The sequence below is a fragment of the Vidua macroura genome, chromosome 10 (assembly GCF_024509145.1).
Source record: "Vidua macroura isolate BioBank_ID:100142 chromosome 10, ASM2450914v1, whole genome shotgun sequence".
Classification (NCBI taxonomy): Eukaryota; Metazoa; Chordata; class Aves; order Passeriformes; family Viduidae; genus Vidua; species Vidua macroura.
In genome coordinates this window covers 24745397-24769734 of record NC_071580.1, presented here as the reverse complement: position 1 = coordinate 24769734, position 24338 = coordinate 24745397, and the positions used below count along the sequence as shown (strand labels likewise).

General features: G+C 44.0%; 1 protein-coding gene across 2 annotated transcripts in view; it reads right to left on the bottom strand.

Moving 5' to 3' along the window:
- LOC128811910 (glypican-5-like) overlaps positions 1-24338 on the bottom strand; it is a 434871-nt gene that overhangs the window by 391467 nt on the left and 19066 nt on the right. Inside the window, exon 1 of one of the 2 annotated variants that reach the window (XM_053985866.1) lies at positions 15321-15437. The exons of the other annotated variant lie outside the window; for it this stretch is intronic. The gene's annotated coding sequence lies outside the window, so the exon portion shown is untranslated. Of the gene's footprint in view, positions 1-15320; positions 15438-24338 lie in introns of those variants that run through there. 2 annotated transcript variants of the gene reach the window in all.

The following is a 24338-nucleotide window of genomic DNA, read 5'->3' as shown; positions in this document are numbered from 1 at the left end:
AGGAAAGATTAGAGGTAACTAGAAAACTAAATCATTCTTAGGGCTTCTCAGGATTTGTATTATTTTGGCTTCTCTACTTTGCATATGCTTCCTTACTAAAAAAAGGAGACCTTCAAAAAAAGAGAAAACCCCAAATAATTACCTTTGCAGATGAAGCAAGAGTTATAAGCCATACAGAAAATCACTACAATACAGCAACAGCAACCCAGCTTTGTGTTCATTATAGGCATGTCATCAGGTAGAAATGAAATATGTGACTGTAGGTGGGCAATCAGGCACTCAAATCTTTACTGAAGCCCCTCTGTCCACTGCCAACAACAAGCTGAAAGAGAAATATTTAATTCTAGAGTCTGACCTAACACGTAAGCAAATCCATTTGAACAGCCAATGACATTTTGATTTAGCTGATTAAATAAAAAATATAAAAGGTGAAAGTGGCATGGTGGGGAATATTCACATAAAGTGAAAGTGCAACATGCCTACTGCCTGCAACAATTTGGCTACTCATTATTAAAAGGAATATTGTGAGGAGCTGCTATATAAAGTGACAGGAAGCAACTCCCATTGAGGGAGAAAAAGGATTATGAACATGTTGGAAAATGTTATTCATCCATTCTCATTTGTGCTGTTTCCCCTGCTCTAGAGGAAACCAACACTAAAAATAAAAAACCTCCTCAGAGTTTAACTAGGATTTTATCATCTGGTACCTTCCATATTTAAAGGAAATGCATCTGCTAAACTTGGAAATTAAATAGAATGAAAAAATTATGGAGGACCCAATTTTGCTTATAACTTTTGCTCAATAAACACAACTCCCCATCTGGTTGCATCAAATATGATGGCACAAGGTTTATTTGGCAGCTTCTCCTGTGATGTTGTACAGGGAACAACTGTGCTTTGTCAGCGGAATTTATTGGTTTTTGGAGCACACAGAGAAAGCCCAGTAATAACCCAAAACCCAGAGCAGATGCATTAAGCAGTACCTCAGCTTGCAGAAGAATGTTGTCTCCGATTCTCCCTCACACAATTTATTCACTCACAGCAATTGCAGCAAGAGGTTACTGTGTACACTAGGCAGCTTGCTGCAAACACTTCAATACCAATTCTGAAGAAAAACCCAGAGTCCTGTAGGTCTATACCTAGTTCTGAAAGACTAGGAACCATACAGCTAAATTACAAACCCCCTCATCTCTTTAAAAACAAAGCTTATTTCTAGCCACAACGCCCCTTTCAAATGTCACCAGAGGAACTTCTGGGAACGCATTTTCCTAAGCATGATCAACATTGGGATTTCCCAGAGCAAGCCCAGAGTAACACCAGGGCTTGTTCCAAGGGGCATGGCCAGAGCCATGACCCTCAGGTGACCATGGGAAAAAGGAGAGACCTGGCAGGAGGGCACTGGATGTGGCACAGAACAACACAAGTGCTGAGATCAGAACCTGGGCTCACTGCTAGAGCTGGGGCCAAGGGCTGGGTTTTGTTATGGTCTCACTTCTCAGCATGTGCCCAAACCATCTCATTTCTCCCCTCACCTCCAGAAGGGCTCAGGCCCAGTTGTTAAGGCATACGCAACTACAACTTCTGTTTCCTGGTATCATCTGGTGGTTTTAAATTAAAGGTATCCTACTGGAAGCTAATGGTGTTTTCTTTGGGACACTCAAAATCCCTCATGTTTCCCACAAGAAACACCTCACAGTAATTTTCCATTCATTCTGAAGCATAATTGAAGTTACACAAAGTTTATGAAGAACAGAGTTCCACCTGATACCCTTCTGCCCTTCTAAGTGTTTTGATGATGATAATTTACTTTAAAATTAAGGCCTAAGCTTGGTCTTGTAACAGGTCTAAGACCCTTTCCATACATTCAAGTAGATACTGTCATTTTCAGATAAATGCTTAACACTACTACAGACATAACATCATTTTTAAAGGTATATCAAGAGCAAATCACTCATTAACTTTTGCACACATACTTTTTTTTTTCCACAAACCAAAGGGCAAACCCTCCAGTATTTTCTTCTCAGGAGACTGGCCACTAAAAGCCACACTACTAAAAAACCCAAAGGAGCATGTTTGAGTCACATCTTGAAAGCCCTCTCAGACACTGAGAGCTCGTTGCTGTATTAAAGGAATCAGAAGAGCTGAAACAGACCCGACTCAGTGGGATCCCAATTTAGGATGCTGTAATCGTGGGGGAGAGCCAAGCCTGTGAGTCAGATCTTTCAGCCAAGAACCTACAACACACCTATCTATCATTTCAGGACAGAAAATATTTTTCTCTGACATATCAAAGGCCTCAGATTCTCCTGGTGGCATATCAGGCCTTTAACATAAATCTCAACAGTGGCAGGGGAATAGATGGTAACGTAAGGGTGGGAGAAAGGCATCAAACTAAGGAAGCACCTCCACCAGAATAAAGATTAAAACAAGAGTGGAGAGCTCAGAGTCAAAAGTGGAGACAGTTGCATTGCCTTCAGCCTTCCTTCATAAACCTGTTATCTCTAAAGCTCTCAGCTTGCAGAGCAGTTTGGGCCTTTACCTGCTGTGTCAACAACTTAGGAGCTTCATCTCACAGAGTGTTTCACAACTATTCCAGGTTACTTCTGTTTGTTAAAGATTCCAGTGTAAAGCAGGAGCTGATGTGGAATTCATCAAATCACACAAAAACAAGTCTATTCGCTTTAAATCTCCTTTCTTCAGTGGATGTGTGCCCATCCACTGGGGGCATGGCTACAGATGCCTCTGCAGAGAACTCCCCTGGCTTTTGAGGATTTAGAGCCAAAGGGAGTCCAGGGGTCACAGCACAATCTTGCTTTAAGCTCCTGGCTCAGGTGCATTTGCTCACCTCAAGGCAGCAGCAGGTTCTCAGGTGCAGGAGCAGAGCAGACACCTGCATGCAGGCTTGGAACTGGAAGCAGCCCTCTGAATTGAGACATTAATGGTAATTTGATAGTTGGTTGTGCTGCAAGCTCTTTTGGTGCTCTGACTACACTGATAACACAACAAAAAGGGAAGGGTTTCCAAAATGATACTTTATTATTCCTCTGGGGATGCCAATCTACCTGGAAATTGCAAACTTCTCTTAGGGAGTACCTTCCTGATAGCTTAAAACTCCCATAGAGCCAAGGGAATTATTAACATCCTAAAGGTTAATGTCATTTGGTTGCTTTCATATTAAGTACACAATAATTTGATATCAAGACAAATTCCTCACCTGGTATAAAATACAATAGAGCTTCTGCATTTATATTTATTGAGCTTTCACTTCATTTCAGATTCTTTGCAATTTGTAAGCTATTCTTTGTCTGGTAATTTGTAAGTTACTCCCTTCTCACTTTACCACTCATTTTCAGAAACAGGTTTTATAGCTCTTGGTTTTATGCTTGCAGTGTCCCCTTTACTTCAGGCAAATGTAACCATGCTGTAACCATTTGTTTGCTTACTGGAGCCACAGTAAATCTTTTTTTTAAGGATTGAAAATATCCTTCCAATGTTGTCCTGCCTTCCTGAGAAAAACAGTGTCCTGATAAGTTTCTAAAGCAAGTGCAGCTGGACTAACTCTGGGTGGGAATTTTCCTTAGGGGAGCCAGGCTTCAGTTTTTAAAACTTGTGCTGGATACCTCAGAAAATGCCTCCAGTTTCTAGAAGCAAGAAGAAAAAAATGCAAAGAGGCAAGAATGCAAGCCTACAAAGCAGATAGAGAAGATGAGAGCTCCTAAGAACATTTTGTCCTACTTACTTCATAAATAATTGGCAATAAAAACTTCAGAAAATTTAGCCTGCACACACTGCTAATTGGAAGATCTTTTGATAACACTTGAGTGCAAAAATGTTTACTTTAGTCATCTTATTATTTCTGGAACCATCACATAGCCAGGGTCTGATATCCTCCCTTTCTCATTCCATTGCCTGATAGCAAGTACACAATTGAACAGAAGAATGAAACATTTATAGGTAATAGATGCAAGACTGAAACTTCCTTGTTTGTTAAGATTATTTTTCACGATTAACTGTCGTTACTAATTCTTTACATGTGGCATTACAAACAGCAATTAGAGTATGGTCAGGGCTCACCCAGTGCTGTATTTTGTATTCCACACATGGAGCCTAAGACAGCCAAAGCTGAACAGATCAAGGCACTTCAGTCTCGCTGACCATTGTTAACACACACTTCGGGATTAGGAAAAAAAAAAGGAAATGCTCAGACCTAATAAATCTCCCAGGTATCAAGCCTGACCTGTCTGTTCAAACCCCTCTGGCAATTTCCAAGTCCCCTAAACAGGTGGAGGAACACGTGCTATATGCCCTCACCACTCGGCAGGAAGCTTCATAAAGTGACCTCAGCCTGGACAAATTGTCAGTGACTTTAAACAATTAATTCCTGGCCTGTAACCTGTCCTGGGTACACTGGGGTAATTTGTTTTAGCATCAGGGTGGGTTTATTGCCCTTGAAGGTATATTTTGGGAGCTACATACGAGATTTATTGCAATTGCTACAGAAGTGGTGGTCCAGTTTCTAAATCATTCCCTACAGTATATCAGGGAAGAGCTTACAGGAAAAAAAAAACAAGTTGCTAAGTGCAGGTTAAAAAAAAAAAAGTCAGCTCCATATCATTCACTAAATTTATTCTTATTTCAGGCTAAAGTCACAGAGACAACTTCCCTCAAGGGGTTCATCTGAAAACACCCCCTAAGGGATGAGCACTGGAAATGTGGCTGCTACCTCAGTGAGGAGGAAATGTGGCTCTGATCCTTCTTTTTATGTTGGGAGTCCTTGCTCAATTTCAGAGCTTATTTGCAAAACAAGGTTATTTTGCTTCTTTCCTCCCACCTTTTGTATGAGCTACCTGAATTACCTTCTTTGCTGTGCAGCCTTTCTGTTCCAGTCCTAATTACAGCACAGCAGACCCATCTCAGGGCAGCCTTAATCTATAAACTACCATGCAGAGAACTGCCACTATGAAAACCAGAATATTTTCATTTCTTGACCCAAGTACTCAAGAACTGTCATTTACCTGTCACATTCACAAGATCTTTTTTGCATGCAATTCACTTCATAACTATAGCTTTCTGTACAACCAGAATCCTAAAGGACTGAAATAACTTCTCACCCTACAGTCTAAATATAACACTATAAGGAAATGTGATTTTAAATCTTTTACACTCTACAGGAAAAAGTAGAAGAATTTTTCTCTGTGAAAAGAAGCACTACTTTGTGCCAGGTTGAGTTAGGTGTCCGTGAATAATTCCAGTGGTTTCCATACCAAAAGGCAGCAACTGGTAACATAGTTCATGTTCTAGTGAGCATTGTTTGACAACCAGTTTTTGAGCACAGGAACATGAATTGTCTTCATCCTCATTTTAAAGGTAACGCAACACAATATTTAACTTCCTCAGGTTTACATGATTCTGAGATTATTTACAGGATTCTACATCAGCATCCCAAAAGTGAATATGGAGGTCACTACTACTCTTCATGGCATACTAAAAGACAGGTTTGGTTAAGCTCAGAATTAGCTGTCCTGTGATTTTACCAGTACCAGTCCATCAGGACTGTACCCTACTACAAAGGGGCAATCTATAAAGCACCTCATTTTCATTTCACATTCATTGTACCGAAACATCTGCCCAAGCAGTTTTTGCTCATGGGAGATAGGGTTTGTGCTGTTCAGGTTCTGGACTCTTCAGTGACTACAGCCAAACCCCACAAACAATACCCTAACAACACTCTTCTCTAGAGAGGGAAAATCAATCAAATTTGAAAGCTAATCACTTGCTAACTTAACCTGAATATAGCTTCTAGGAACAACCTGCACTTGGCTGCACTGCCTTTGTTCCTGCCTTGGCCCTCCCTCAGCTCAGAGATGGAATCTCCTGCAGTGGAGGTAATTCAGCTCTGCAATGGCAGAGTTACACTGGAAGATGAACTGTGCATTACTTCACTGAAAAGCCACCTTTAGAAAAACCCATAAAGCAAGCAGCTGCTACACATCTGATCCTTAGCATGCATCCAACAAGAGCAGCCCAGAATTCCAGCACAAATGTGTCAGTTTTACTTTCATTTAGGAGTTATCACAGCAGCTGTGGATAAATGTGCTTGTACATGGCAAAGAATGATTAAAATAGGCTTCTTAGGAAGATTTCTACTACAGATAGAAATTTTACCCCAACAGTGCAATTAAGTCAGAGGGGAACTCCAGAAAACATTTAGTGCTTCAGTTATAAAAACACACCATTTCATTTATTAACATTTTAAGAGGGAAAGCTGATTAGCACAATGAAAATGCTGCATTTCTGAGTTATTGGGGTAACCCTACCCACTATCCCAAACACGCTCAGGAACTCATTTCAAGAAGCTTCTGGGTGCTACAGCGCAGAAGTGCTCTGTGTACTGCCATACAAGTGGCTCCCTTGCATCCATGCAGCACATCCATATTTATGCCACATCCCATGTCCCAAAGCGCACTACAAAGAACCACAGGATGGATTTCTCCTTCATTTCCATTGGCATGGCTGGACTGGCACAACAGGAATCTGCTCTTCCCTGTGGTCTCTCCAGAAGTGCAGCAATTCAGCTTCTTGTAAGAGCAGCCAACTGCAAAAACCCCATAGACCCTGGGTTCACCTGGAACCATCAATACATATTTGTGAAGAAATCCTGAAGAATGTTCAGGTTTCTCAGCCCTAAAGTGCCAAGCAATGTAACAACTGGAAAGAACACATTTTTAAGTGAGTGTTGTATAAACATTATTTTCTGCAGCCGTCTGCATCTTTTTTCTGCTGCAACCACACATACTTCAGCATGACTCATGCCCATGACAGAAGCCTGGAATTCCCATGTCCCAAGCTATAAGCCAAGGCAGCAAGTTATCCAGTTTCCACAGTCTCCTCCTGTTTTCAATCCAGCATTTCCTCTCACCCAAACCTCCCTTCTATATAGCATTTTGTATTCCAAGAGTTTTAGAGACAGCCTTATCCTCCTCTTCTGTTTTTCATACATGGAGGACAAGTTGTGGCTTCCCAACTCATATGGATTAATGACCATACTTCAAAACAACCCAAAGGTGCAAGGTCGCCCCAACTTATTTTGGAGGCACTATAGTCTGGAGGAGTTTTTTACATACACACACATATTAGCAATGCTGCTGGGCAGTTTATATCTGGACATCTACTGTTCCTGCAGTAAACCCTGTGTTAGCTCATTCCTCAAGCAAGGCAAAGAACATGAGCCATCAAGTGTAAGCAATTTAAGAGTATCCTCTAAAAATCTCTCCATCACAGATATCACACTTGTTGCAATGAGTTGATATTTAGTAACAAATAGCACTGACCCATTCTGAACTTAAAACTGGGAATGCAATTAGCATAATTAGCTGGTAATCTACATATAACAGGGACCTGGGACATTCTCAGTGTGCAACTCCTCTGCCCACAGAGGATCCATGTTAGGGCTAAATCCAACCTGCAGTGCCTGGTGCTTGTTACAGCACTCACTGTGCCTCTCCCCTCATAGAGAAAAAGGAATCAGGAGATGAATTACAGATGCAGACAAAATCTTCCAAGCCACATTCAATTTGGTTTCTTTATCATCACTTAGTCCAGATACCATGAGATGTTCAGCTGCACAAAGGCACAGACTCAGATGTTGTACTAATGTTATCTATTATTCTGTGCCTCTGGGAGGGGGAAGGGAGCTTTCCCTCTCACAAGCTGCATATTTTTAACATCTGCTATTTTAATGGAATTTTAAAAAAATTATTTCTGAGCTCTGGAGCAATGAGATTATTGGATGGCAGAGTCCCACAGAGCCTAAATTAGGTGTTGCAGGTCACAGGAATCTCTTATTTCAGCCCTTTTTAGAGACACACAATACCTGGGGAGAAAGTTCAGCTTGTTTGCATCTAAGAACACACGGTATAGAAGAATGAGGATTTATTTAAAGCTGCATTTTATACATTTCAAAGAAAATATATGCCAGTTTAAAGATGTTGAACACCAGCCGAACGTGCTTTTAACTTTTTCCTGGCTGTGTGGACACAAATCTGTAAAATGAACCAGAAGACTTCCCCTAGGAAAACTCACCTGCCCTACACGCGGTGCTGAGGGTGGAATCTCTGCCCTGAGGCTCGCCGTGCAGAGGGGCAGTGGGAGACAAGAAAAACCCGTGTCTGAAGCTTACACACGCTGTTTTGGGCTGGTGCCCGGGGAAAGGCTCTGTCAGAGCTGTGCCTGCACAAAGGAGCGGTGCAGGGCCGGGTTACGGGCACAGCAGCCCGCAGGTGCGGGCTCACCGCCCAGCCAAGCGCATCCTCCCGGGCACAGCGCTGCCTCATCAGCTGCCCGCGGCCAGGGACGCGGAATTGGGGCCGATTCGGCTAAAAGAGCCCCATCTCGTGACTCCTGTTAGTATTGCACAGCGCTATTACCCAAAGCAAAGCTTTGTGTCTGCGTCAGTTCCTTGGAACTAAGCAGTTTCTTGTACAGGGAGAGGTTTCCCTTCCCAGTACCTTTTCCCCAGGAGAGCTGGGAGCAGGAGACCACCGCAGAAGGGATTCCGACAACGTCTCAGTCCACCTTTCAATGCCCCTTTAGAACAGAGGGCTCTCCAAAATTCTCAACTACGTTCGCTTTTTGTCCTAGAAACATGGACTTAATCATGAAATCTGACACGACTGAAGTCAGTGGTTTTGATCCCATGGACTGTTTGTACACTTAATACAGAAAAGCTGTATCTGATTTTGCTGGTTCCCACTAACAATCAGTGCAAAATGATGAGGTATTGATGCTATCTGAATTCCTTCCTCATTACAACAAACTTCAGAAAACACACTGTGGCAATTTGCACTTGTGACATAATGAGTGCCAATTGTTACAAAGGAAGCAGAGACAATCTGAGAACTAAGGGATGTGAGGATTAAAGTGATTCTTACAGACACTTATCTTAACTAGGAGTAGTCTTGCTATTAAATTCCACAAGCAAGCACCAATCAGAAAAACTCAGTTGGTAGCAGTGCCCAATTTCCCATATTTTCCAGTGCAAGGAAGTGTTCAGAGGGTCTGGTTCTCCTTAGGAAAGCCCCAGGGCTGTTGTGTCCCTTTTCAAACATTGACAGTGACCCCCCCCCACACACAGCATCAAGGAAAGCTGAAGCCAGCTTTTCCAGCTCACCAATTCACCACAGTACTTTTCCATGTCCCCCGCAACTTCTGTGTGGCCCAGATTTTCTCTCTGATTGTCTTTGCCTTCTTGGCTATCTCAGAAGCACCTCTTTAGCCCAAGGCTGCTGCAGCAGTAGCCCAGGTGTGATGGGCCAGGTTACCCTTTGGGCCAGGAGCACAGAGCAGTGTCTGTGCAGCTCTCAGCAGCACAGGGTTCACCCCACAAACCCCACAGGTCTCCCCAGGAGCCCGGAGCCATCTGCCTGTCCTCACCTGCTTGGTCGTGGCCTCCAAAGGAGCCCATTTATAGCTGGCTTGGGTACATAGAAATTGTTCAGTCTCCTGCAGTGCAGACGTGCCTAATCCTCACCAGCATGAGATTATAGATCAAACACTTGTTCTTGTTTTGCTATGGGAAGCAGGCTGTTTTTAAGGGGAGGAGTTTGGAAACCTGTGCCGTTTCCAAATATATTGCAGATATATTTTTTATATATATTATTGATCTCATCAAAGTAAGAATGTTTCCTTAATTTTTTCCCTATCACTTAATTTTTGTTTCATTGCCTGTTTTATTCTCATTTTGATTTTGAAGTCATTGCTTTCAGCACCAAGTTTATACATTTATACAGAACCAAGTACAAAAGACATTAAACATGTGGGTCTTTAGCATTATCAAAATATAAATGCATAATCATATTCTGCATCTCTGTCCTACAGGAAACAGAGCTAGTGTAGCATGCAAGAGTCCTGGGGCAGGACTCCTTCCACTCTGCTGCATTCTGTGCAGGAAGCCGCAGCCTAAAATTAAGATTTTTAGGTACATAATTCCCAAACCTGAAATCTGTCATTCTGAGGCATGGGCCAGCTTGGCGCCAGCTCAATGAAATGCTGTAGCTGCAGGATGCTGAACAGTAACCAGAGCATGTCCTGGTCAAGACCAGATGCAGGCATTCATGTGGTTATTCCCACAGTTTTTTTGGTCCCTGAAGTCTATCTCAGCTGGATGCACTGCAGTGTAATCACCCTGACACCGGAGCAGCTCCAAAGAACTCTTCTGTGATGAACCAGTGGGACTCAGCTCAGCTCAAGCAGAAGCCCCCAGCTGCAAAGGTAAAGCACATACAGTTGATGCCAAACTGACTAGAGCTAAAAAAGGAGATTATGTGAGTGCATTTGCTCTTGCCTTCATTCCTCCTGTCGCCCAAAATGGGCTAAAGCTTTGCCCTGTCCAAGTCTGTTGGACAAACAATGTGCTCCACTGCTGATCTTGTTTTGCTGCTTTTCCTGCAGTACAGTGGCTTTCCAAGCTAAAACCAAGGCCTCCAGATCCTTCACCCTGTGTGTCTAGAGGAAGCATTATTAGCCTGAGCTTATAGGTGGGGAACAGACAGGTTAAACACTTTGCCTCCAGATTACTCAGGAAGTCCTGAGCTGAGCCCAGGGCTTAGATCAAGAACTGCCTCCCAGACAGTCCTTCAGACAGGTTTTTCTTGTCTCCAATAGGATCTGTAGTTATTCCACTGAAAAACCACAGAAATTATCTGTTACCATTTCTGCACATAAACGTCCACATGAGGTTGACAGAAGGAAGAAAAATAAGGCAGTGGGGAGTAAAGTCAGAGAAGGTAGCAAGTGATAGCTGTCAAAACTGTTCAGGGCTGACATTCCCAGGTTTTTATACCCAAGGAACTGAGTCAGCTTCCTCCCAGTATTTATTGGGATTACTGGCCACTTCCAAGGTCAGCATGTGCCAGACACTAACATTACTTAAAACAGCACAAACAGCTTTTAGCAATCATGAAATTCATCATTCTCCAGGTGCTGATAAGCCTGTTCCTAGTCCTACTCCGAATTTGTTATTTTTAATAACTTACTCTGGAAGGATTTGGAATGTGAATTCTCTTTTCCATTCATTCCCTTCTGTTATTACAGTCAGGGATTCCAGCAGTTGGTTTCAAGTGGTATTTACTACTAAAAGCCTGTCAGATGTGCTGACTGGTAAATATTCATTACACTGAAAAAAAAGAAACCCTTTCTTTCTGTTGATGCACTGAATTTCTGCTCTCCAGGTGGTCAGCTGCACACCACAGACAATTTCAAAACCAGGAAATATTTGAATTCCAGAACTTCAAATATTAGTAGCAGCAAAGCAAATGAGCACCAAAAATTGTGTTTTCAGTGACCTACATAATTTTCCTCAATCAGCCAGCAACATTGTTAGCCAGTAAATGCTGAAGCCTGTAAGGCCCAACTCTCATCTGTTGTATCACACATTCCTGCTAGGCTTTAAAAACTCACCCTCTCCCTGTTCCACATCAGCCTTGCTGGGGAGATCCTGCACAGGGACCTGAGGAGGGGACACTGAGCTCTCAGGGGTTTGTGCTGGTTTGTCACCTGTGCACCCTTCCAGCCCTGCCTGCCACACAACTCCAGGGGTGGCCCAGGTGACCCTGCTGGCCACAGCAGCCTCACTTGGGCACTTCAGGAGGAAGGATGTGATCAGCTGCTCTGACAGCAGCCCTAGTCCCCCTGTAAATCGAGGATTCCAAGAGGAACCTCAGACTATGGATGTGCAGAGCCTCAGCTGGGAGTAATCTCTGAACCAAATGCAAAGGAAGTCCTTTGCAGCATTTTCACCCTAGGAAAAGAAATCAGAGGAATTAAGGTTCCCCAGTCCTCCCATTCCTAGGTTTCAGAGTTGGTGGACAGAAGAGGACAATCCAGCTTTGTGAGATGTTTGGGGCTTATCTGTGCACACAGCACTCAGGTTTGGAGGTCAGACCAAATGGAGGTCTGAAAGGTTTTCCAATGTGCTAGACTGATATAAAAACCTAAGTGGTGGCAGTAAAAGATGAAGAACTGAGTCTAGATTACAAAACTGCAAAGTTTTCAGTAGTTCAGATGCAGTTCACACTGTGCAGAACTATTACAAAAACATTCCTCCAAAAGCTCTTCCCAACATCTGCACTTTTTCAAGTCACAATTAAGGGCTGTTGAATGTTCTGTTCCTGCCGTTTTTCCTAAAAATCACGTCTTGGCAGAAAACCCAATGTGACATCTTTCCTGCTGCAATGTCCTTCCTTATGCCAGCTACAATGGCAAGCATTATTTACAGCCACATAAAGCCAGGATGAGCTTATACAAGAGTGTCTTAGCAAACCCAAATTAAGAAGGAATTGCAAACAGATCAACTTCTTTGTGTAGGAAATCTGTTATCACAAATCTAGGACCTAGAGAACTGCAAGCCTGCATAACAACAGAGAAGCTCATTGGCTGAGTCTTGTCGCCCTCCCTCAGGCAGAATCATAGAATTATTTAAGTTTGGAAAAGACCTTAAAGGTCAAGTCCAACTGTTAAACAAGCAGTGCCAAGCCTAAGCCACAGACTAAACCCCTCTGCCTAGTACACCTCTGTAAAGCACTGTGAGATTGTACAAGCACCACCAGGCCTCCCTACTTGTCAGAATTTTGCATTCCAGACTTTCACAAAATTCACCCTGACCCACACCAGTGTAATCTCATCTACAATCAGACAATTATTTTAAGGTAACACAGCAGCAGTTTGGAGAACTTGGAGAACACAGCAAACTGGGAACAACCCAGAGGGATGGTGTCATTGAGCACCAAAGAGTAGGTGATGCAACTCCTCTCATTCCTGGGTATTTCAGGGTGCTAATTCTGGCTCAAGAACAGCTGTGAGATATCAAGGTATGGGAAGAGTGGGGCCTCTGGAAATGGTGGGCACATAATGAGAATGAGACCTGCATCAGACTGCAACACAGAATTTCAAAGGGTACAAGTGAAAACAATGTAAACAATGAGCTTGCTGAAATTAACATATTATAATCTCACATTATTTCTTTGAAAAACTACAAGCTTTCTCCTGTAATGATGAGGAGGATCATACTACACATATGAAGGTACCAGACATTTTTAAAGCCTACTTTCAATATACTTTAAAAAACAAAAGTGGAAACTTTATCTTGCAACAACCTTCTCTCAAGCTTTATGGTTTTCACAACCCCAGACCATACTGACAATTCACGGAAGGACCCAATGAATCCAGTATTTCCTTCCCTAAGGACTGTTGCTAGAGATGCAGTCACCAGCTGCCAGGCTTTTCTTCCCCAAGAAGGGACCCATTGCTATGAATTGTGCATCAGACCTTCCTGTGACCCTGTGTTCTGCACTCAGCCCACCCCTTCCTTCTGCTCCATCGCAGAAAATTCCTGCAGCACCCATCACTGGTACACAGGCAGAGTGCTCAGCAACAAAACATCCATAAACCCTCTTCTAGTCAGCACAGCCATGCTGAGACACCCCTCATTCCACAGCTTTTTTTCACCTAACCGCAAGATATTAAATGAAAGAGGTTTCCAGCAAACTTTGGTATGAGTGTTAGCTTACAACAGGTTCTTAAATGAGTGCAGTGTGGGTTACTGCAATTAACTGCCCTAATCATTCTATAATGCCAAAACATCACACCATGGTATTTGCAAAGAGGAGAAAAGTATTTTTCAGAAGCACTGAAGTCCCCATCAATGAGTACTTAAAATCCTTATGGAAATTGCTTCTTCACTCTATTTTAATCTTTTTATAGAAGTAACAAATTTATCTGGTGCTGGGATGCTGAACAAGTAATGAAAAGGTCAATCCTAGCAACCAGAGCTATTTCAGTCTTAGGTATTATACCGCTCCTATCTATATTAAAAACACTTTAGCAAGGTTGCAAAGCCAGGTGTTTAATAGTTCAGAGGTCTGCTGAGCTTTTGTGTTGCTTCCTGAAAAGCCTGTATGATAATACAGTCTAATTACATGATCACATCTTATTTTTCTCCAGCAGTTCCCCATCTTATTCAAGACACAGAAAAAATGACAATAGTACATTTGATCTCCTGTGACCAGTACTTACCCTTCTTTACTGCACACTGCTCAAAGCACGCACTAAAGAAAAAAAATATTTCTTTATGGCTTCTTCCAGTGCTCAGCTCTTGAATCCAAGCACTTCAAACAAATTATTCTCACAATAAAACAGGGAGATGAGGTGCTTTTACTGGGTATACAAAACAGACTCTGCACCTAAGATAATGCACTCCAGACCTTCATCTCAGCCAGCTAACAGCAACTTTCAGACCTCTTGACACAGAACAATTTGTAGTCAAAACTGGCTCAAGGGGAAGTCCAGGACTCTGGGCACTGAGCAGAACTACTGAAAATAATGGACATCCAAATAGGAGATGGTGCTGACTCACTTCCACAGGAACCTAGGGAGGGCACAGATAAGAGACAAGGCTCAAACTCCCCTTCCATACATCTTACCCCTTCTCCCTGCAGTTCTCAGCTTCTCCTGCACTCCCCTTAGCTCACACACCCTCAGGCTCAGGGGTGAAGTGATTCTTGTGGCAGGAGGTGCAGTCAGACCCCAGGCACAGCCAGGGCAGGGGTGAGCACTCAGCTGGAAATGTCATCCCCTACTCCTGCACTCAAGGGGCAACAGAAGGTCATGAGGTAACCTTCATCCCACCACAGCACACCCTCCTTCTCCTCTGAGACCTCACCATTCCACCTGCTTTTGTGTGGTTTCATAGGCCTGCCTGTCTTAAAGTTACTCACTCTTCCACATCCAGCTCTTGAGACTTCTCACTACTAGTTTTCTTTTCCCATCTCTCCATTTAGCTTTCATCCTTTCTGCAGACCAGCCACAGTCGTCCTCCAGTTCCAGGTTGTCACACAGCCACAGAAAAGGAGGTGGAAAATCACTTTTCTGGGGAAATGTGGGCTACATACCCTAGGAGTCAAGCTCTGGCATTGTCAGGATGAACTGGGAAGCAGCTACCAAACCAAACAATTTCAGTCTGTAAGACTGGAAAGCATGTTAAGACCTCTCACTGGGTCATGTTTGGATGGCTCTTCCCCACAGAAGCAGAAGCCATCCCATTAGACCAAAGCATTCTGCACTGGAAAGCTTAGTCCACAACCCAGTAGTCTTAAACCTTTCTAAAGAAAAGTTTATTAAATAAATAGTATATAAATACAGGTGCCATTGTTACTGAAGCTTCCCAAAAACATCTGGCTGGATGCAGATACGCAAACTGGAAAGTTTTAGTCCACAGTACTTACAGCCTGATGAGGTATACAAGAAGGGGCAATGGACCACTTTACCTGAAGGTGCAGCTCCATCTCTGACTGTGCAAATAATCTTCTTTAAAGCCCTGCAGCACAAACAAGTGGAAGCAGAGCTTCCCAGCAGGGCCAGGCTGCCTGACAGGGCAGCCCAGGGGCCCAGACTGTCACCTGGCTGCAGCTGGGCTGTCCACACACACACACAGATGTTCCAGTTGCTATGGAAACAGAGGTGGTGTCAGCACTGTGATGCAAGTGGGGTTGAAGGGGAGACAGATGAACTCAACATCTGCACGTGGATTGTGAGCAACTAAAGGACACCAACGTGTCAAGTTGCATTTGTCCACCACGTGTCTAAAAAATACACTCACAGACTTTGAGTTTGAACTCAATACTGCTGATGTTTCCACCGCTCCTTCACTATCCTGTGTTGAAGTGTAGATATTGACATTCTATAACAAAAGAGGCCAAAAAGTGCCACAAAAGTGCCTCTGCTCCCACTGCCTCCTCCCCCACCATGGGCATATCAGTCAGCACAGCAAGCTCTGCAGCTCTCCAAGGAACTAAAAGTAGCAACATTGGAGCAAAAGTATTGAGTGTCACTGGTGATGATGAGAAAATTTTGTCACGAAAGAACAGATACCATCTGACACATGGAACAGCAGCAGTAATTTGGAAATTAGAGACCCAGGCATACACTTTCTAAAATTATCCATGAAACTAAAACCAAGGGCAACATACTTAAAATACTCTTAGAGCAAGCCTGCAGACAGCCTGCAAGCATGCTGCAGGCCTGCCTTCTGAACTGGACTGGCAGAGCTGCCTGCCCTGGGCTCGACCTGGAATCTGCCTTTGGATGAGCACAGACTTCAGCATTAGCCTGTCCATTCCCACCTCAAATGCCAGTGCCTCCAGTGTGTGTCACAGCTGGGGAGACACTCACACAGACCTGGGGGAGCTCTTGTTTCATGCCAGATTGGACAGAGTAGTCCACATTGATTTTAGTGCTGCCTAATGACTTCCCTCCCCCCAGGATAGCAATAAGCACAGCCAGAACATTTATTTGTTTGATGCAATGTGATTTTCAACCAACTGCAGAAAAATTGGCTTCTCAGTTGGGCTCTCAAGGACAAAAATGACAGTGCAGACAATATTTATCTGAAAATAGCCCCAGCTGCCCCTCAGCACAGCCTTGCCTTCAGGCAGCTGTCCCTGGGTGGTGGCTGCCCAGCAACTCACCCTGCACTAATGGAGGGGAAAGAGCCCTCCTGGCACAGAGCAGCACTGGGTCAGTGGCAGTCACATGCAGACAAGGCAAAACTGGGCACTGGCTCACCAGGACAGTGTTCAGGGATGCTGATTTAGCTCAGTCACAGCTTCCCCTGGGAGCTTGCAATGAAGATAACATTCTCAAGTGCCCATGAAGCATGAGACGTATCAACCAGCAACTTTACAACTTTCTCTTTTTACCAGCCATTCCCCACCTTTTCCTCACTCTGTCAAAACTTCCAGCTTCAAACAAGCTTCTGGCATCAAAACAAGAGATTTTGATACCAAACCATGCAGCAGAAGTGCTCCTGCTCTGCACCAGCTGCACCCCAGTGACACAATCCACTGAAATCAGTGACCCTCTCTCCTCCCAGGGCTGTGGCGTTCTGGAGAACACAGCAGCAGTGCCACAGCACATCACACAAGGGAACAGAGCTCCTGCTGTGCATGAAACAGGCACACTGAGAGGAAGCCTCTAGTGGGAATGCAGCCCTAGGAACAGGCAAGAGCAGGACAGGGCAGTTCTGGTGCTTCTCAGTGACACTGCCATGGTTTGACCCATGTGCCATTCCACCTGCACCTGTGCATAAAGGGGAACATGGATTCAGCATTACTGGCAAAAAACAAATGTTTGAGAAAGGATTCTGATGGTGAAAGGAAGAACTTAATTAAGCATTTCACATGAAAAAAAAAAAAAAGTGAGAATAGGGAACAGTGACCCTTGCAGAGGAAAAAAGATTAATATGGGCATTAAGGTGGCATTATTAGTCCAGCAGAAGGAAGAGTAATAAGCAACCAGGCTGGAAGAAAACATGTGGGAGTTACATAGGTAGTCTGGATAATCAGATAACATATAGCTATTTTAACAGTGAGGCTTCAACAAAGTCAATGAGGAATAAATTCTGCCACAAAGCCTGAAAGCCCAGAAAGTTTATTTTAAAGGATAGACAAACCCCAATGAGTTACACATTCTTCAAAAGCCAACATGCAGAAGGTACAATGTGACTTCATGCTAAGGCTGCAGCCAGCTGCACTGGGACTGGAGCAGGAGCCCATGCAGTTCAGGTCACATCTATTTTGATTTACTGTCCTTGTGCTTGGCTGTTTCACCTCCAAGAAACTGCCAAGCTCTTTCCTCATCACACCAGGCTCTGCTGGTGCAAGAAGGTTAAGGGGTGGGTCATGAACTCCTCCTAAACCTGTGCCCTCTAAAACAGCACCAGAGCTGAGGAGGTGAGGTGATCCTAGATAATCTGGAACCACAAACAGGAAAGGCACTCCTGCCTATTTACCTTTCTCCCAACTACTCAGCATAATCCCATTGTCACCCTGAAGTGGCAGCTTCATAAGGCAATCACTTGTAGTATTCCAGGTTAAAACCTGCCCTGAAGTCAAGACAAAGCTTACTGAGCACAGCAGACCCAGCTAAAGCTAAAGTCCCTCAGCAGCTCAGGGGCTGGGCAGCAAAACCGAGGAGAGCCCTCATACTTATGAGCAAGGCTCTTCCTTCAGAACACCTCAGGGTGTCACCCAGGGGTGACTGTCCCCTCTGCAGCAGCAGGACCAGGTGTCATCCCCTACCCTTAGTGGACAGAAAGGGCTCTTGCCTAATATCTGCAGTAAGGAGAACAGCCAGGTAAATTAAAGATTCTTAATTTTGTCACTCTGAGCAGGGAGTGCAAAGCCTTTGCTGAACACAGACATCCTTTTCAGTCTTGGATCTATTAAGATGAAATGCCACAGTTCCTCCCTCACTACTGGTTTTACACTCAGTCAAGACCCCCAGAGCCTGCAGTACCACACATCTGCACCTCCTGCAGATGAAGACTGGAACCAGAGTCAGGGTTAGCATTTGGTGCCTTCAGGATCTTGTGGCTAATAAAAATCAGGAAAATATTATGAAAGAAACCAGTTGTTTCAGAAAATTGAGACAGGTGACAGGGAACAAAAATCCTCCTCAAACTCTTTGGCAATAGCTGAGGTTTGAGTTTGACAAGACAATCTCAGGTCTCACAGAGACTTTCAAAACTTGGGCCAAGGTCAGGCACAACACAAAAGAAAACAAGTAAATATTCATGCCTGGCTTTATGCCTCTTTATAAAAATTCAGTCCAGCTTCAGTCCTAATTTTCTTATCATTTCTTAGCATTGTTGTCACCCTGTATGAACTATGTGCTATTGATGTATGTGCCCAGTGTAAAGATTAATTGAAGAACCACAATTCAGGAGGGGTAAATTAATTCCCTCCTGCAGGTGCTCTGCAGTATTTCACACAACTTGTGGCCAGGAATACTTTATTAGTTCCATGCAAGAAGACTCATGGCAAGTGCTGTTGCTCAGCCTTTGCTAGCTGAAGCTGCTGCACAAATTCCAGACCACAGAAGAGGCTGGAGAGGGGACAAGACAGGGAAGCTGTCAGGGAGCCCCTGTTAGTTTAAGGACAGAAAACAGAGACAGCTTTAATATATCAGGATGGAAGGGTAAGTGCACAATTTTAGACTGTCAAGGATGCTCACTCGCAGCAAGAGCTGGGGCAATGGTACCATTGCTTTAGGCTCCCAAGCTAGCAAAAACAGAGTTTGTGGGGTGAAGTTTTCCTTTGAGCTGCTCGGTGCTTTCAAGAATAACAATTAAGCCTGACACACACTCTTAGTTTTGGGAATAATTATCCAACAGCTTGAAACTCCTTCACCTAATTTGGACAAAACAAAGCAAAGGCCATCAAAATAATCCTGCTGGTACAAAAACCTCTACAGAAACACATTAATAGATGTTGTGCCACTACTTGAAGCAGTTAAAAAACCCAACAAAAGACAGCTCTGCTCTAAGGACAGGAGAGTGAAGCTTTGCAGGCATAGAAAGCTCCTGCCTGGCCAGGGGCTGGTCCTAGCTCAGCTTCAGGTGCTCAGATAAGGGTTTCTCCCAGCACTCACATTTCCACACCTGCTCAAGAACAGAGAGCAAGAGAATGCCACCCAAGGCTTCATCAGCCTCTACTGGGCTGCTTGCTAGACTTGGTTCAACATGATGGAAGTTTTATTCAGGCAGTCGATGACCTTGTCCATCCCCAAGGGAATGACTAACCAGTTTCTGGTATACTCAGACCCCTCAGTGACACCTGTCTGCAAGGTGTCTATTCCAGGAAGCAAAACAAGCAGCTTAGACACAGGCTGCACCCAAAGTTAAGAAGAAGATAATATATTGGTTAAAACAGAATTTGAAACTAAGTATTTAGAAAAAGAAAAGGATGTCCAATAGAGTATTTTGGTAGCTGGCAATCTGAAAGCTATAAGAGCGTCTACATAGAAGTGTTTTTACATCAGCTCCTAAAGTCAGATCTCAGTCCTGCAGCTGAATCAGAGCTCTGCTCATGGTGCAGGAACTTTTACGGGTCTCACCAAGACAGCCTTTTTTTGTAATTTAATAGAAATGCCAATTTCAGCACGCAAATTAACTGTGAGGCCAAGTCTTTGAAGAGCTGGCTATCCCCAATTCCCAGTGAAGTCAAGAGAGTCAAAGAATCCATAAAGGCACAGGATCAGAGTAAAATAGAAAAGGGATGATAACCATGCTATGAAATCCTGATACATTCAGTTAGTTAAAGCTTCTGAAGAGTGGAAGTGTAGCCAATAATAGGAGCTAATAGTTCATTCCAAAGAATTAGAGGAAACTAGGGGCAATCAAATTCTGTATTTCAGCCTAAATATTATTAATGCGTTTCTATATAGGTGTGGAAAAAAGTCAGCTGTAAGTATTCTCTAGGTATAATAATTAAGGTTCCACTGTGACATGTCTCTGTAGACATTTATTTTCCATTAACAGAAGATCAGAATTACAGTTTAATTATTCATAGGGTTCTAAAGAGAAACTCTATTTTATTCAAAAAGTAATTGACTGGATTACAGGAAAAGTCCACCAAGTTCCCAACCACTTTAATAAGGCAAAGCAACAGACAACGAGCAGCCTCTGGAGAGAAGAGGGAGAGAAATATGGGACAGCACTGCCATAGGCAGGGATGTCACCCCAGACCAGACCCTGGGGACAAATCCTGGGTCACCCTTCTCTGGCCCCAGGGCACTCCTGCACTTCCTGCCCGGGGAGAAGGGTTCACCTGCACAGCCTCTCTCCTGCACAGCTGTGCCCCAGCCTGGCACTGCCATGGGGCTTTACAGGACACAGGTCCCCGTGGCAGGCAGAGTTCAGCTCCTGACTGCCTCCCCCTTCCTTTGGAAGTCTCAGACTTGGATCATTCCTTCATGTCCAAACCCCCAGGCCCAAAACCCACATAAACTTCATTCCCAAAAGCCCACACGGGCAAAGCCCCCGTGCCCCAAAAGCCCAGGTATGGCAGCTTTAACAGAATGCACAAGCACTGGACAATGACAAGGTCACTCTGCCCAAGAGCTGCCACCCCAGGGAAGGGGCCAGCCTTGCCCTGTCGGTAGCCAGGAGGGGCGGCCGCCTCTGCCGTGCCACAGCAGGACACCGGCGCTGTCACTGATGTCTGGTGCCCTCTCCTGGCACCAACACGACCTGGTAAATCCTGGCTACATCGCGACAGTCGGCATAGCTCAGAACGAACGTTCGGGGCTGTGTGGAAATGAGTTAAATCGTACACTTGAATATGTAATTTTGTAGCAGATGAGCACAAGGTACTGACAATAACTATAGATTTCCTTAAATAAACATATTTGGGGAAACAAGCTTCCTGCTTCCCAGAGGAACAGTTTAATTTGGACTACAAATTTCCCAACCTTATAAAAAAAAGAAATTGAAGCACTTTTGTGAAATACTTCTGATTAGTAAAAAGCCCTTCAATTATTTTAGAACTTCTCAACAAATCACACAAATATCTATCATTTTTTTTTCTCTGAATTTACCTTAAAGAGAGCTGGATAATTTATCCTGGAATTGGAAGTTAACCCCCTGAACTAGCTAACTATTTCTAGGACATGTAGGTGCAAGTGATAGATTTAAAACCAGAGATAATGTACAGGTTCCTCCAGAGAGAATAATTCTCTGGTGGAAAGATTACTGTAAAGAGCATTGCAGTGTCACTGAATACTTGTGCAGGATTGGTATCCTGTAAAATCCTGGTCCGGACAGCACAGGAGCAGCTCACAGACACATCACTTTAGTGTTTAAACCAAAGTGCATTGCCTCCTGTCTATAAATAGAAGTCAATTTAACACACAAACATTTATCTCCTAGTGTCTACTTTTAAAATAGCAAAATTTTAGAACTGGCCTACTTACTATTCCCTTCAGTATTAATTAAATTAACATTAATTACACATTAGCTCCCAAACTGCACATTTTCTGTCTTATATCCACAACTAACACAGGCAATCACAAGCAAAACTTCAAGTCGGAATTTTCAAGAGAGCACTCATGTAGTTGTTGAAAAAAAAAAAAAAAAGACTCTTGTTCCAGATCACTACCACAAAATAGTCTTCAAATGTGCTCATGAATAAAAAGTCATGAGGACACAGAATTCAAGGTTATCAAGGAACCCATAATTAACTAACTGAGCTTGCTGTCACAATCAAAGGTGCTCTGAGTTGAGGTGCTGACAATAATATAATAATAAGATAATAATAATAATAGTCACAGAAGGCCACTGCAGCCCCAGGTTACACAGAGCTATTTGGAAGCTGCAAAGCAAGATTTGAAAGAGAAATTCTTGTTCCACAGCTTAATCAGTTTCCAGTCAAACCTAGAGAAAAATACTCCACCACATGTTTATGGCCAGGGTTTATCTGTGCCTCCTCCTCCAAAGGCCTGTGTGAGCACCCAGGACACAGACCAGGAGCCTCTGTGCCCAAGGCTGCTGCCATGCTTTCCCATGCTGGAATGGGATTGCAGGCATCACCACCCCTCCAGGGCTCAGCCTGGAGGATTCCCTTCCCCTGGCTAAGTGCTGTGCAAACAGGAGATGGTAGGCAGCAAACACAGGAGCTTAAAACATCACAGCCACCCCATCACGAGCTCACTCAATTGCTTTAGCAGCATTTCTCTTTCCAAGCCCACCTTACTCTCAGGCCCAGCCATTACAACCTTGGCCTCCAAGACCACCATGCGCTGCCAGTGTGCTCCAGGAAAAACAGCCCTGCTCCCAAGGAGCCTGTGCCAGAGATGAGAGAAGGAATGATGCAATGGGGAGCTGTACACGGGACAAGCTTTTGGGGAGTTTTCCATTTCTAACTTGTGTGCTTTTTGCATCATTCCAGGCTCCTTGGCGCTTTTTGCATTAACTAGCCCCTTGCCAGGTCCTTTTTTTCTTTCCTGAGACCAATGTGCTTTATCAGCTGAACAGGCTGGAATGGAACAGGGCAAACACAGTCAGGCCTCAGCCCTTGGTCCCCCAGCCATGCCCATCACTCCTGCACCTTCCCCTAGGCCAGAACAGCTGGCATTCCTCACATCCCAGTTTCCCTGAGAAATGCCAGTTTGGAAATACAGTGGGCTACAGAGCAGCAGCATGGCTGGGCTCCTCAGCCTGCTCAGCTGAGCTACACGGGGCTCTGTGGAGCAGAAGCCTCACTTCCCCTGCTTGGCACACTTTGAGTCTTTTTTAAGTCGGAGTACCTTTTTAATACAGAGTCTTTTTTTAAAAAGATGCTTTAAAATATGCAACTTCAGAGTCCTACCCCTCTAGGCCAGAATACAGGTAATAACATGATAAAATTCAATAAAGGCCCAGTTCATTCCAGCACAGAGCTCAGCCTGGTGAGGTCTCTCCCAGCCCAAGGCCTGAGAAGGTCCCAGGGCCTGATGGGAACATGGCAGCCCCCAGGTTCCTACCAGCACAGCCTCATGCTCCTCAAGGAGGAGTTACTGTCAAGGCAGAACTTGAGAAAACTTCAGCATTTGGACTGTCTTCAAGTGACATCCAGATGAAGTCAGCTGGCTTTCCCTCCCCTCAGCACACCATACCACTCTTGAAGAGAAATCAAGGGAAAAATAAAAAAATAGGAAAGCCACACCTTGTGACAAAAGAGGAAATGGAACACCCTTGCTGAGGGGTGGGGAGCAGTGCAGGGGGTGCCATCTCAGAGACCCCAGCAGTGGAGATTGGCTCATCTCAGAGAGGAGCCCTCACCATGTGCTTCATGATGAGCACAGCCAGAAATACTTATTAGAGAATGTCCATTAAACAGGGGAGACCTGCAGGGGCCACACCTCAGGGAAGGGTTAAAATACTGGAAAGAGCTTGCCTACCAAATTCTAGGAACACAAAATGCCAGACCTCCCATATTTTTATTGCAAGCTTCTGCAATAGGAGTCATTCCATTAGTCCCCACCAAAAAATATTTGTTTCCATACTTATGTCCCTGAGCTTAACAACTTCTAAGGGAGCCCTTTCACACCCTGGAAATCAAGCCAGGCTGGAATGCAAGTGGGTGGTACATGAGGTTTGTATTAACTCTCATATGTCTAAACAAAAATGTGTCAAGCCTTGAAAGTCATCAAGTGCAAAAAGTCTCACAATTTAATTGCAAACACACCCCTTATGTTTCATTAGAGATTAAAAAACCAATAGTGCCTTTGCCCAGACCCAGATGGGTCCTTTAGAGAGGGCCCAGAGTTGCTGACCCTCCCAAGAAGGAGCCCTGAGTGTTCACATGGTGCAGCCCACAGTCACATACATGTCTTCTTTTACATCCCAGTGCCCACTGGGCCAGCAGGACTTAGTTCTGTAAGAAGCAGAAACATGCATGTATTTACTACCCTTAGACCTACAAAATACACTGAATTTATTTTAGAACATGGTTCCCAATGAACATAAC